The 13,120-nt window shown below is 39.1% G+C and overlaps 1 protein-coding gene across 3 annotated transcripts in view; it reads right to left on the bottom strand.

Annotated features, from left to right (window-relative positions):
- LOC148031905 (threonyl and alanyl tRNA synthetase second additional domain-containing protein) overlaps positions 1-13,120 on the bottom strand; it is a 70,963-nt gene that overhangs the window by 19,657 nt on the left and 38,186 nt on the right. The gene's annotated exons all lie outside the window — the stretch shown is intronic.

Below are 13,120 nucleotides of genomic sequence, written 5' to 3'. Positions count from 1 at the left end.
CATCAAGAGGCTAGTGTTGAAATAAGACTTTCACGATGGGTACACAAATAGCCAATACCCTACTAATAGGACTAGGCATAACACCTAGTACTAAAGAGAAATCTAAAATACCCCTAATCACTAAGCAAGTAGAGCCAAGGATGATCCCTATAGCTTCATTGTAGAGCATGTATGCGAATGTCACGAAGATGTGAAGTTTTATTGCTTTGCTTAGCATTTGATTAAAAGTTAATCAAATGTGTAAATGTGACTTGCACATGTAAGGTGCAAGTTAATTATTTCACAATGTGGGACCCAAGACGCCAAGATATCAATTGATGCCAAAGGCAAAAGTTGGAATAATAAGTTATACCTAACAAGTACTAGGTGGTACCTGGTATCAAATTTGGACCTAGACTAATTTATTGGCCACTAATGTCAGTGGTAACATTAAAGACTAGGCATTAATTAATTAATTAATGCCACTCTAAGAGTCAATAACTGCTCAAGGATATTTCGGAGGTATTTTAAAATGGCCTAGTGAATTTAATTCTTGACTGGTGAAATTATCTTTTGAACACTAGAATAATTATTAAATTAATTTTTAGAATTAATAGTTTGAAAATTAATTGAATAAGCTAGATAATGCTGAAAAATGGAATTAGAAGGCTTTCACTTAGTAAAACTTGCCCATCTAAGAGAAAAAGCCTTTTCAAGGGCTAGTGTAAAGTCTATTGCAGCCATTGTGAGAGAGAAGAAGACTGTTAGAGTGTAAGTAGATGCTACTGATGCAATTCACATCCACCAGCGACGAGTCCTACAATAGGTGACAACAATTTGGAGCCCCCCAAGTACTTCCATGACTATTTAAGCCAGGCAAAAGTGCTTTTTCCGCCTTTCTCACGATGAAACTCTAAAAATTCTCTCTCCACAGCATTCTCTCTGATCCTCTAGCCATCTCTCAAGTTATCTCAACAAAATCTAGCCATTTGAGTCAACACTAGTGGAGATTTTGGTTAATCTCTACTATAAATCCTAATTTATAGCAGAAATTAGGATTTGAAAGACACCTCGAGATGAGTACGCAGAATTGAGGGTCTAGAACTTAAGTTCCAACAGCTAAAATTAGAGAATTTCAAGGAGATTCGAGAGGCTCACTAACCCATATTAGATTTGGTGCTTAATTTGTCTTTCAAGGAGTAGGATAAAGCCAATCCCTAAGCAAACCAAGGGATAAATTGGTTTAAAGACTTGTTGGTAATTTATGAACAGGTTGTCCAAGGTCTAAGATTAAGTGGTAACATTTGCATTTTTTAGTTTATGTGAATTTTATACTTGCTGTAATTATTGATAATCAAATCATTACTATCCTATCCAAGAAGAAAGGCTAGTTTCAATGTTCCATCATTGAGATATCATCAATTCCCTTGACTTAGTCAACCCGAGGCACCTGATTGAAGGTCAGAAGCTTTGCTCTAGTGCTGAAATTGTGTTCATCTAAGCATTTACAACAAGAATGTCTTCAAATAGTGAGATGGGATCACAATCAATTTGAAAAATTCACAAAGCATTGGGGGCAATGCAATGTCTGATCTTGAACAAGGGACATAGCATGGATAGCAAGTTGATAATGTTGGTTTAGACCAAAATATGAGTCCTTCTAGGTCTTTAGAAGCTGATGACCAGCAAGAGAAAGAGGAATTTGATGTCCAGTTGAAAGATCGGCTGAGGACAACTACTGAAATGTTTGTGCAATTGACAAATGATTCTCAATTCATGTGCTTTTTGAACTCCTTAAAACAGGATAGCAAAGGCACAAAGAGGAAACTATCTTCAAAGAGCTTTAGGACAACAAGAATGATGGAATATTCGGGATACTTTGGTGGTAGCATTATTTTTCATGCTATGGTGGATCAAGATCGCATACGGGGATGTATGGTACAACTCCTTATGATATGTAGCGACCAACGTGTAATGTGCAAGGCTCAATGTATCTAGGTATAGCTAGTAATACGCATAACCCTATAAATAGCAATGTTGGCATGATGTTGGATACAAAGTGGCAAGTTTGGTAATTTATATATGCAGCCCACTGTGTTTGGGACTCATGGTATTAATGCTAGTCGTGCAAATGCTCCATATAGTGCTATTCATGAGAAAAATGCAGCTATTAATGCATGCAATGTATGAGAAAATGTATCTTGGTATGGCTCGTAGTTTGCAAATTTCCATACACAATCACATTGCAATAGTCCAAAGTATGCAAACAAGAATGTTTCCTAATGTATTTGGTACTCCTAGCATGTCTAGTATATTTGAGGAGCTAGTCAACCGGATGTGAGGTTTCATGCTAGTTAAGATAGAATTGCAACAATGTGTAAGTTCTAAGGATTTGTGTGCTCCACGGAGACAAAGGCCTAAAGCCTAGTAGATATTTTGAGGCAAGTAAAGTTAAAGTTTCCATGTGCTTCTAGGTGAACCTTCAGCATGGTTTCACCTATGAAAGAGTGCAATTTTATAGAGGGGAATGACTTAGCAAATTATCCTCAATATTGCACTTTACCTTGATGGTTTTCAATTAGAGCCGATTTTGGATCAAGCTCTTTCAAGGTCAACAGAGCATAGAAGGTCCAAAGTATTGCATGATGCTCAAGGGAAAGGTTGCATCTCAACTCCCCTAGAAAAGGACAGCTTGGTTATGTAGTGGATCTCGGATATACTTGGTTTGCATCTAGAGTATTGTATGCTAATAGTATTTCTACCATTGGGATAACTATTAAGTGTACTAGTCATTGTGAGTTGGTATCCATTAAGTATATTTTGCACATAGGCTCTAAAACTGTACATTTACAAAATTGCTAGCATGTATGGAATACATGGAATGTACATTTGGATGTGATATGCATTTGCAAGGCATGGTTACTTTGCTTAGGATTTGATTAAAAGTTAATCATATGTGCAAATGTGACTTGCATATGTGAGATGCGGATCAATTATTTCATAATGTGAAACCCAAGACCCTGAGATATCAATTAGTACCAAAGGCAAAAGTTGTAATAAGTTATGCTTGATAAGTACCATGTGTCAAAAGTTGGCCTAGAACATTTAATCAACCATTAGCGTCAATATATAAGAATATTGGCATTCATTAATTAATCAATGCCAGTTCCGAACTAATGAGTGCTAAAGATAACTTGGGTGATAAATTGACCTAGACAATTTAATAGTTGGTTGGTTAGATTATTTTTCTCGGCACAAAATTAATTTTAAAATTAACTTTTAAATTTTATATTTTGAAAATTAATTTAATGGACTGAAAATTTAATTTAGAAGGTTGTCACTTGGCAAAACTTGCCCATGCAAGTTTTTTAGGAAAGTTGAATTGGAGCTGAAGGGAGAAGGAAATCTCGTTTTTGCATTTAGAAGCTGTTGGAAAGAGAGGTTTGGTTGTTGCTACTTGTTTTGGGGCCATTTCTCAGCCACAACCACCATCAAAGACCATTTTGGTGAAAGCGGTTGCATATTCCTGACCACCACGGGAAATCCAACCATTGGAGATGGAGATTTTGGTGAATCTCTACTCTAGACCCTAATTTATAGTAAAAATTCGGGATTGACAGCTACCTCAAGAAGTGTGCCCAAATTTTAAGGCTTCAAACATGAATTTTCAAAGCTGAAATCAATGTATCTCAAGACGATTCGAGAGGCCAGTCAGCCCGCATTGAATTTGGGGCTAATTTATTTTCCAAGGAACACAAGTGAAGGTCAATCCCTTAGCAAATCAAAGGGCAAATTGATCTGAAGGCTTACTAGTCATCTATAGCAACAAAAGGCACTTGGGTCAATGGAGGAGGTTGAAGAATCTCAATTGTACTTAACTCGTTTAAGTGATTGGAATTTCAAACATGCAAAGAACATGAGCATGCTTAAGCAATAAGTATACATGTTGTTTGACTACGATAACAACATGTATTTTCAATCGTGGCAATGAATGCTTTGGCACATTGCAGTGCAATCAAAGACAATTGCAAGGATTTCACGAGGTAGTTTGTTCACAAGGATGTGAAATTTTATCGCTTTGCTTAGCATTTGATTAAAAGTCAATCAAATGTACAAATGTGACTTGCACATGTGAGGTGCAAGTCATCTATTTCACAATGTGAGATCCAAGACCCCAAGATATCACTTGGTACCAAAGGCAAAAGTTGTAATAAGTTATGCTTGACTAGTATTAGGTAGTACTTAGTGTCAAATTTGGGCCTAGACTAATTTATTGGCCACTAATGTCAATGGTGGCATTAGAGACTAGATATTAATTGTTTAATTAATGCCAATCTAATGGTTAATAATTGCTCAAGGGTACTTGGGAGATGGAGGAGGTTGAAGAATCTCAATTATGCTCCATCCATTTGCAATACAAGTTAACGAATACTACAAGAGGCGCCAAGTTTTGGGGCCAACAGATTGTCCAATATCCAAGACTCAGTGGGTAACATTTACATTTTTAATTTATGTGAATTTTATACTTGCTGTAATTGTTGATTAATTAGGTCATTACCACACTATCCGAGAAGGAAGGCTAGTTTCAGCAAAGCTAACAACCTTATATCAAACATCATGAACACTCAAGCCTTCAAGCTCTCCTTAGACGAAGGAATGAACGTTGTTCAACGCCTTGGATACTACAAAAAAAGTTGTGTTCTCAACCCTGAAGGACCTATTTATCATGCACTTCATTGAAGCTAGATATGTAGACAACCTCATCATTCGGTTAATGAATATAAAGCAATAGGAAGGACAAACTGTGAGAGATTATGTGTCAATGGTGAGGAGTCCATACAAATGGATTCCACTAATAGAAAAACCCAATCCCAAGGCCGTGACTATAGTATTTATTGAGGGGATTAGAGAGGAGAAATTATATGAGGCCATGGCAAACAATTCCATCTTGGATACATCGAACATTAATAGCATTCTCAATGAAACCATGTGTATTGACGATCTCCAGAAGGAGAGAAACAGGGACAAGCAAGGTGTGGGATCACAAGATCTCTAGCCAAGTCGAAGTAGCATGGAGTGAAGCATCACACAAGATATCCTATATACTTTCTAGCATTAGCAACTAGAGCTCTCAAAGTTCATAGATACTCTAAAGCAACCCGACCTTAATGGGAAAATGTCCAGTGCATACACATTGGTGGAATCACGCACCTTTAGACTTTCGGGATCTAATTGTGTGTGCACTAATTGTGACTGCCTTAAGCATGGTTTGTTGTTTGTAGAGCCCCCAAACTGCTCATATATCCTATTGCTTATGCTTATGTTGACTATCAAAAAAATAGGGAACTTTTCTGTGGAAGACTACAACAATTAGCCCTTCCAACTGTCAAGAGAATGTGAATTTCTAACTTAATGCTCTTTGGACACTTAAGTTGCACACAAGTCTTATGCATACGTCGAATCAAGTTGAAGGTTTGTCACAATGACACATAATCCTAGCTTGAGCGATGGCGAACATCGGCGAAAGTTGTGTGAGCATATGGCAATAGGGTATCTTAGTCACATCTTGGTTAGGGACATTAAATAGCCCCTTGGAAATGACTTATGGTGTCATGGGGATTACGGATTTAAATGATTTGATATCCCATACTAAGGTTTGTGAAAAGTTTCAACACTATCAAGTTCAAAGAGGTTAGAAATTTAAATTTGAGGTAGGACATTACTTAGTTTAGAAATTTAAAATTGAGATTGGACATTATTTAATGGTTAGTTTAAATGAGAGCAGGGCCAAAGGGCTATTGAGTCCTAATTTGTATGTGGACACTGAAAATGAAAATTTACCAAATGTCAAGTTTAGGTCAGTTCTAGGCTACATGCAAGTGTATCTTCCATGTTGGAATCTCTCTCTCTCCCATTTTCCTATTGTTTCTGGGCTATGCAAGGCTACAGAAGCTGTGGGGATCAGTTTTGGGGCATTCATAGCAGCTAAAGTTAATCTAGAGCTTTGGGCAGCAGCTGCAGTTGAATCTTGACTAGATAACAGCATCTAGGGGCCTCTCATCAATAGGTGGCTGCTATTTGGGCATTTTCTACACAAGGGAATCAGAACTCTCTCTCACCTATTGCTTCTCCGTCTCTCCTCCATGCCAATTGAAGCCTCATCAGAGAGTTTGATGTGTTTCAGCAGTGAATTTGTTGATTGCATACCATCTACAAAAAGGGTGACCTGCATGCAATATGTTAAAGACTCAATTTGACTCCTCAAGAATTGAAAAACAAGGGGCATATTGAGGACTAATCATTTTGAATACCATTTCATGCTGGAAGTTGATGTTGATCACTGATTTCGGGCTGAAAATCAGAGATCTGTCTCTCATGCTTCTTCTCTGTCATCTTGGTTAGATACATGTGCAATGTGCAATGAGAATTGGAGATTTGAGCCTCGAATTGAACCTGATGTGATACTGATTGGGAATTTTCTGATCTTAGTCTAAAACCAGTAAGGTTTAGGGTTTGCATGACGACGTTGGTATGCATGCATGCATGCCTTATGATTGAGGGAATTTGCTTGATTTGGTCAATGAACAGCAAAATGGGTGAGATTCTAGAGGCCTACATTATAAAAGTTGAGGGGATCACAAAGTATTCCTATGAAGGGACATGTCATGTACCACCCGAGGAGGGATGATTTGCATACAACCAAAAGAGGATCTAATTTGGAATTCCCTAACAAGAACCAAATTCGATTTTATGGTTGTTGGTTACATTGAACAGCAAGATATTCCAAATGTAAGAGAATTGGCTTGGTCAATGGAGGAAGTTCGGAACTCAACAGCATATTTCTTGAGTTTGAGGCAAGGCTTGCCATCTCACCAAGGAGTCAAATCTCAGTTGTACACTAGGACTTTGAAATGAATGTGAAAGTTAATACCACAAGGGCGCCAACATTTTGAAGCCAATTGGGTGTTAGATTATCTAAATTTCTTGGGGGGAAATCTAGACCAAAGTGGTAAAGTACTAGCTGTTCAATTTATTATTTATTTTATGAATTTAACTGCTTGTTGTAAATCAGTACATTTTTGGGTTGCACCACCCTTCTATAAAAGGAAAGAACAGTTGTATGGTTCCATCGCCAAGACACATGAACTCCCTCGAGTATGTGGCCCAAGGTACTAGACTTCAAGTCAAAATTGCAAGCAAGTTGCTGCTACTATATTCACCTGTCATAGAATTCAGAAAATGTCTTCTTAAGTAGTGAAGAATTGCATTCGGTGATGCCTCATTAGAAGACAATGAAAAGAATGCAATGTCTAAACTTGGTGTGGAGTTTCAGTATGGGCTTGTTTTTGTTGAGGAAGTTTGGACTTCAATGCATATTTATGTTGAAATTCAGCAAGAACAAGAGGATTCAAATGCTTAGTTTATGCAGTATCTAAGGTAGATGTGGCACCCCCTCTAAATGCACCCAATGCAACAAATGGACATTCAAATGCTTTCTTTGGCGCAAGGACATCAAATGCATGGGAATCTTGGAAATGCAAACACTATCCCTTTTGGACAACAAGATATGCATCCAAATGTGGGACACATGGGGTAATTCGGAGGTGGATCTATGTTTCATGCTATGGCTAGTCATAGTACTCCTCCATTTGGTATGTATGGCACAAATGTTTGTGGTATATGGCTAGATGATGCATGGAATACTTGAAACAGCTAGTGAAGTGCAAAGTCCCATGTACAGTCACATTGGAACAAAGTCTGCGAACGGGCACATTTCGCGATGCATCTGGTGCTCCTACTATGTTTGGTGTGCAAGGGATTGGAGCTAGTCAACTAGATGCAATGTTTAATGTTGGTCAAGCTGGAATTGCAACAAAATATACTATTTTTTGCAACAATCTAAAGGTTCTAAGGATCTAGATGATCCTAGGGATAAAAGACCTAGAACCTAGGGCAAGTTTTGGTGTGAAGTACAGTTAGAGGTAAAGTTTCTATGTGCTACTTGGTGAAATTTCAGAATTGTTTCACCTATGGAAGTAAATGAATGAAGGACATAATCTGGCAAATCATCTTCGGTATTGTACTTTACTTGATGCATTTCAAGCCAACATTATATTACAAATTCCCTTGGGTCTCAAGGCCTAACACACCACATCCCGGACCATCTCACTTAGGCACCATGCTCCCCCTTTAGGCTAGGATAACTTGCATATGCTCACATCACAAGCTCACAGGTCACCACAGTCCACCTTGACGTCTCCCCCAAACGAGCGAGGAATTCACCTCAAAAATCTAGCCTTTCAATACTTACACAAGTGCACAAGAAAGAAAAAGACTCCTTCCCAACTCACTTCTCTCAAATGCACTCACCATCCCCGCTCTAGATATCCGAGGGGGAAGCTCCAAACAACTAAACTCTGCCCAGACGTATGTGACATAGCCCCATGCCATGACACACCGTGAAGAGCCTAGCCTCAAGCAGCCTACTCCCCTATACCCACCACTCCCCCACAAAAAGCTTGAAAAGTGTAACATTCCATCCTTCGAAACATGTTGTGGTAGGGCACTCTAATGATGAGACCAGTGAAAGCCGAGATGACGAGGATGAGGGATTGCAATGCTCTCTTCCCTCACCCCAGGGTGTTGAGTAGTGTGTGATGCATGTTTATAGCCCAGCCCTAACCCACCAACCAAGTCCCTCCCATGCCTCGGCTAGTCTTGTATAAATTTTCTTGCTATGAATGAACCATTTGGTCCCCAATATGTGATTTCTCTTGTGCCTTCATGTGCTCTTGTGCCCTCATGTGCCTCCATGTGCTTGTTTGCATGGCATGCAGGGTGAGCATGGTGTGGCCTTGCATTGATACTCCAAGTGGAGATTCTACATGCTATGACGAGTTAGCCTTAATGAAGTGTGTTCCAAGGTCACTTCCATCATTCATTTCTGCATAAGAATCAGTCTTCGCCCCATGGGGGGTTCATCTTGGATGCACGGGGCTTATCTAAAAACATAAGTATCATCTAGCACATCCCCATCGGCCACACACTCACTCAATTCACTAACAAAACCCATGGTCAATTTTCTTCAGCACATAAGAGATCGTCATTGACCTCATCCTATCTTTTCCTCATACCAATCATCCAGTTTATCATTTAACGCCTGAAGGCTCATCATCATGTTTTCCCTTCACTCAAATCATTCTTTTTTCAAGTTCATATTTTTGCCTCTTTGGAGACTCATAATTTGTTTTTACCCACTCTAGCTTTTGCTTCAATAGCATTCTCCATTCATGTTCCCAAATCATGCCGTTCAACCAAAATTTTCCTCTTTGATGCATACAAGGTCTCAATCTATTGGTTTTCTGCATCATTCCAAGCTTGTTTCATCTCTTGGGCCTTGGTCTCCAAAGTTTTTTTTACTTTTGCATATCTCGGGCCATTTTGCCTTTCCCCTACCTCAAGATGCCTCCTCCATGTCATGAGGATCTAGCTCTAATAACAAGTGTTACTAGTCCCCTAGGTCTCAACCTCGCACATCACGGTGCATACCATCTCACTTTGGCACCACACTCCCCCTTCAAGCTAGGAGCTACCTTGCACATGCCCACGTCCCAGGCTCACGGGTCACCACAGTCCACCTTGACATCTTTCCCCAACGGTCAGGGAGTTCATCTCAAAAACTTAACCTTTTGGTGCTCAAACAAGTGCAAAGGAAAAAAACCCTCTATCGAGTCAGTCTACCCCACTCATGCCTCACCTCAATGAAAAAGACTCCCTCTATAACGGGGTGCTCAAGCAAGGACAGCCCTTGATTCATATGCAAGCTAGAACAGCTCCTGGTTTTATGATTCTAGAACATATCTGCATCATCACTTATGTCAACATGCCATGTGCCGGCATGTATATCATGCCGTTGTTGAGCTAAAAATGCATTAGCTTTACTTAAACAGCCCCAAAACGTACTTAATTAATGAATCAAACTTGTTCTTTAAACAAAAATGCATTCCGAGAGAGTGCATGTGTCCCATAAGCACAACCTCACTTAGGAGGACTCTAACTTTCTATAAATAGGTATGTTTCCCTCCATTCATTCCATCTCATTTTTGCAGATTGCAGCCATCAATCAACTCACATGTGGCAGCCCCTTGAGCCTTGCAGTGCCCTGGCACCTTCTTCTAGTTGTCGCCCACTATCTAGCATCTCCTTCCAGGCTGTGTTTGGCCTCCAACTGCCATCACCAACCTCTCCACCATCATCTGGTGCTTGTGTTTGATCTTCATCAGCCAGGCATCAGCCTCCACACCCTCCAACTGCCTGCATTTGGGCCTCCGTCAACTTGGTGACAGTCTGTTGCCTCTGTCTCAAGCAGCCTCTAGTGTCAGCGTTTTGCAGATTCCTCTCTCTCTTCACAGTTCGATAGGTGGTCATGGACTTTAGATCCGTCTTCAATGGACATCACTCTCCGACACATTGCTCTGCCCTAGAGTATCTGAACACTCTTACATTCATTTGCAATATTCATTCACTTCAGATTTGTGTTCTTCTCTCCCTTCTTCTATTTGTATTTGAGTTTCTGTGTTTAAGGTTTGAGTTTTGAGTTTAGGGTTTAAGTTTTGCTTTCTATGTCTGCGTCTGTCTCTTTGTGTTTCTAGTGTGGTCGTACACTGTGTTTCCTCGGTACAAACCGTGGCAGTTTTCTTCACAGCCATGTGTCAGCATGCATGTCATTCCATGATATCCTCTTTTAACGACATATATTCCCCTTAACCTCACTAGGCTATAGTATAAATAGGGATCATGGTTTCCCTTCAATTTTTCCAATACCAACGGTGTGAGGCTCCTACGAGGTAAGTCCTCTTCCAATTCTTGTCTTGTTTTAGTCTCGTCATCTTGTCTTGTAATCAAGCCATGCTCTTGTGAGCATTCTCTAGTAATCGAGTTATCTCGCAATCAAGTTCTAGTTCAATTTCTCTTTTAAGTTCTTCTCTTGTACGTTGTGAGAGCAATCAACTCGCTCTCGAAGAGCACTTGCCATGCCTATAGCAATTTGACAAGACTCTCCTATCACGATCTTACCTAGTCGTAATGAAGTCTGTGATGCTTCGAAGGTATTGTTGCTTCTTTACAAAGCATTCAGTAACAAATCCAACAATTTCATGAGAGTAATGCAAAGCTACAAGCAAAGCAACCACAAGCTTTGGGCTTAGCTATGCAAGACCTAGAATGACAACTTCAAGAAATTCAAGAGATGAGCCTACATCAAGCCAGATGTTCATCAACTCCTGGCAACCTTCATGATCAACATAGGAAAGAACCAAAGGTCAATCTTCTAGAGAAATTTAGTGGCACAAGGTCAAAATTCAGAGGTTTCCTCTAGCAGGTACGATTGTTTATACAAATGCAACTAGATTGTTACCCGAATGATGCTTCTCAAATCGGCCTCGTAGAAACTCTTCTCTCAAATAAAGCTCTCTCTTTGTTTGTCCCCTTCTATGAGAAGAAATCTCCATTGCTATATAATTTTGAGGCCTTCATACAAGAGTTCTCTACCACATCTAGAGAAGTAGACAAAGCAAGAGTAGCTGAAACAAAGATTAGAAATCTACACCAAGTTTCGAGACCCGCCTTGGTATATACATCAGAATTTAAGTAACTCACATGCAATTTAACATGGCATGAGGATTATTTTATTAGTCAATTCTGTTGGGAATATAAAGATGATGTTAAAGATCTTTTGCTCACTATACCAAAGGTACGTACACTTAGTGAATTTCTCTCTCAAGCAATTAAACAACCACCTGTTAAAGAGAAGACAAGAAAGACGTTGAGAAGCCACTTTGAATTCAAGCATGATGAAGACTTTTGAAGACCCAACCATCCAAGAAGACCAAGTATCTAAGGCAAAGCCTATGCAAATTGATATGATGTGGTTCAAGCCATTGACAACTCAAGAAAAACAAAGGTGGCACATAAATGGATTATACATGTATTACAGCCACTCGGGACACATAGCTAAATATTGTCCTTACAAAGGAAGGATGAGAATTCATAGCGCCACTACATCATTTTTGGGAAATATCAACATCCAACCTCGGTAGAGACCATGCAACTAGACAAGGCTTCAAGAAACGCAAAAGAATGTCTTTTTCTATTTACAAATCTAATGTTTAGCTTTATGTTACCAATAAAGATTCACCTAGAGGGAAAATAAATAGACAGACAAGCTTTGTTAGACTCTGAACCACAATATACTTCATGGATGAGAAATTTGCACAGCAAAATGGTATACAACTCCTAAGGAAAGCAAAGCTAGTATTTGCAAAAGTAATTGATGGTCAATCTCTTGCATCCGAAGATATCAAGTATAAGACCACCCAGAAAAATTACCCTAAGGAGCCCTGTATCAGATATAGCCTTGAACATTATCCATTGTTATTGGGCTACCCTGGCTAGAATTACATAATCTTGACGTCAATTAGAGGTCTAGAAAGGTTAAACCAAGGCCAATGCAAAATAATAAAAGGAAGAATTCTCGACCAATATACTTGGGGCAAAGGTGTTCATAGGTCAAGGAAAAAAGAATCCACTATTTTTTATTTATGCAATTCCAATGGAGAAACCAAAGAACGAAAGCCTTAACACACTCCCAACTCAATATGTATAGTTCAAGGATACGTTTGAAAAGAAGAATGTGAATATGCTACCAAAACACCAACCTTATGATTGTGCAATACATTTACAAGAAGACGCTCAACCTCCTTTTCGGCCCCATCTATAAGCTATCCCAAGATGAATTAGCATAGCTCAAGAATATAATGATGAGAATCTTGGTAAGGGATTCATACATCATCATAGTAACCAAAAAACATGTTTTGTTATGGCAAAATGCAAAACCTCGAAACATGCAAAATGTTTCGTTTCAATTCGCAAAATTAGATTGCTAAACAAAGAAAAAAAATTGAGAAATAATTTTTTTTAAATATTTTCCTTTATTAAAAAGAACATGGGATTTGTTTTTCCTTTACAATTAGCATTTTTTCCACCCTCCTTGCATGCCAATCACCTCCTCCATCTTTTCATACTGCCAATCACCTCCTCCATCTTTTCATACTTTGTTCGAGCCAAATTTACCCACATCAAT

Source organism: Lygodium microphyllum, chromosome 8, assembly GCF_053477565.2.
Source record: "Lygodium microphyllum isolate KBCC chromosome 8, Lygodium_microphyllum_v1.1.10, whole genome shotgun sequence".
NCBI lineage: Eukaryota > Viridiplantae > Streptophyta > Polypodiopsida > Schizaeales > Lygodiaceae > Lygodium > Lygodium microphyllum.
The sequence above is the reverse complement of the archived record's forward strand: the minus strand, read 5'-3'. Positions and strand labels throughout refer to the sequence as shown.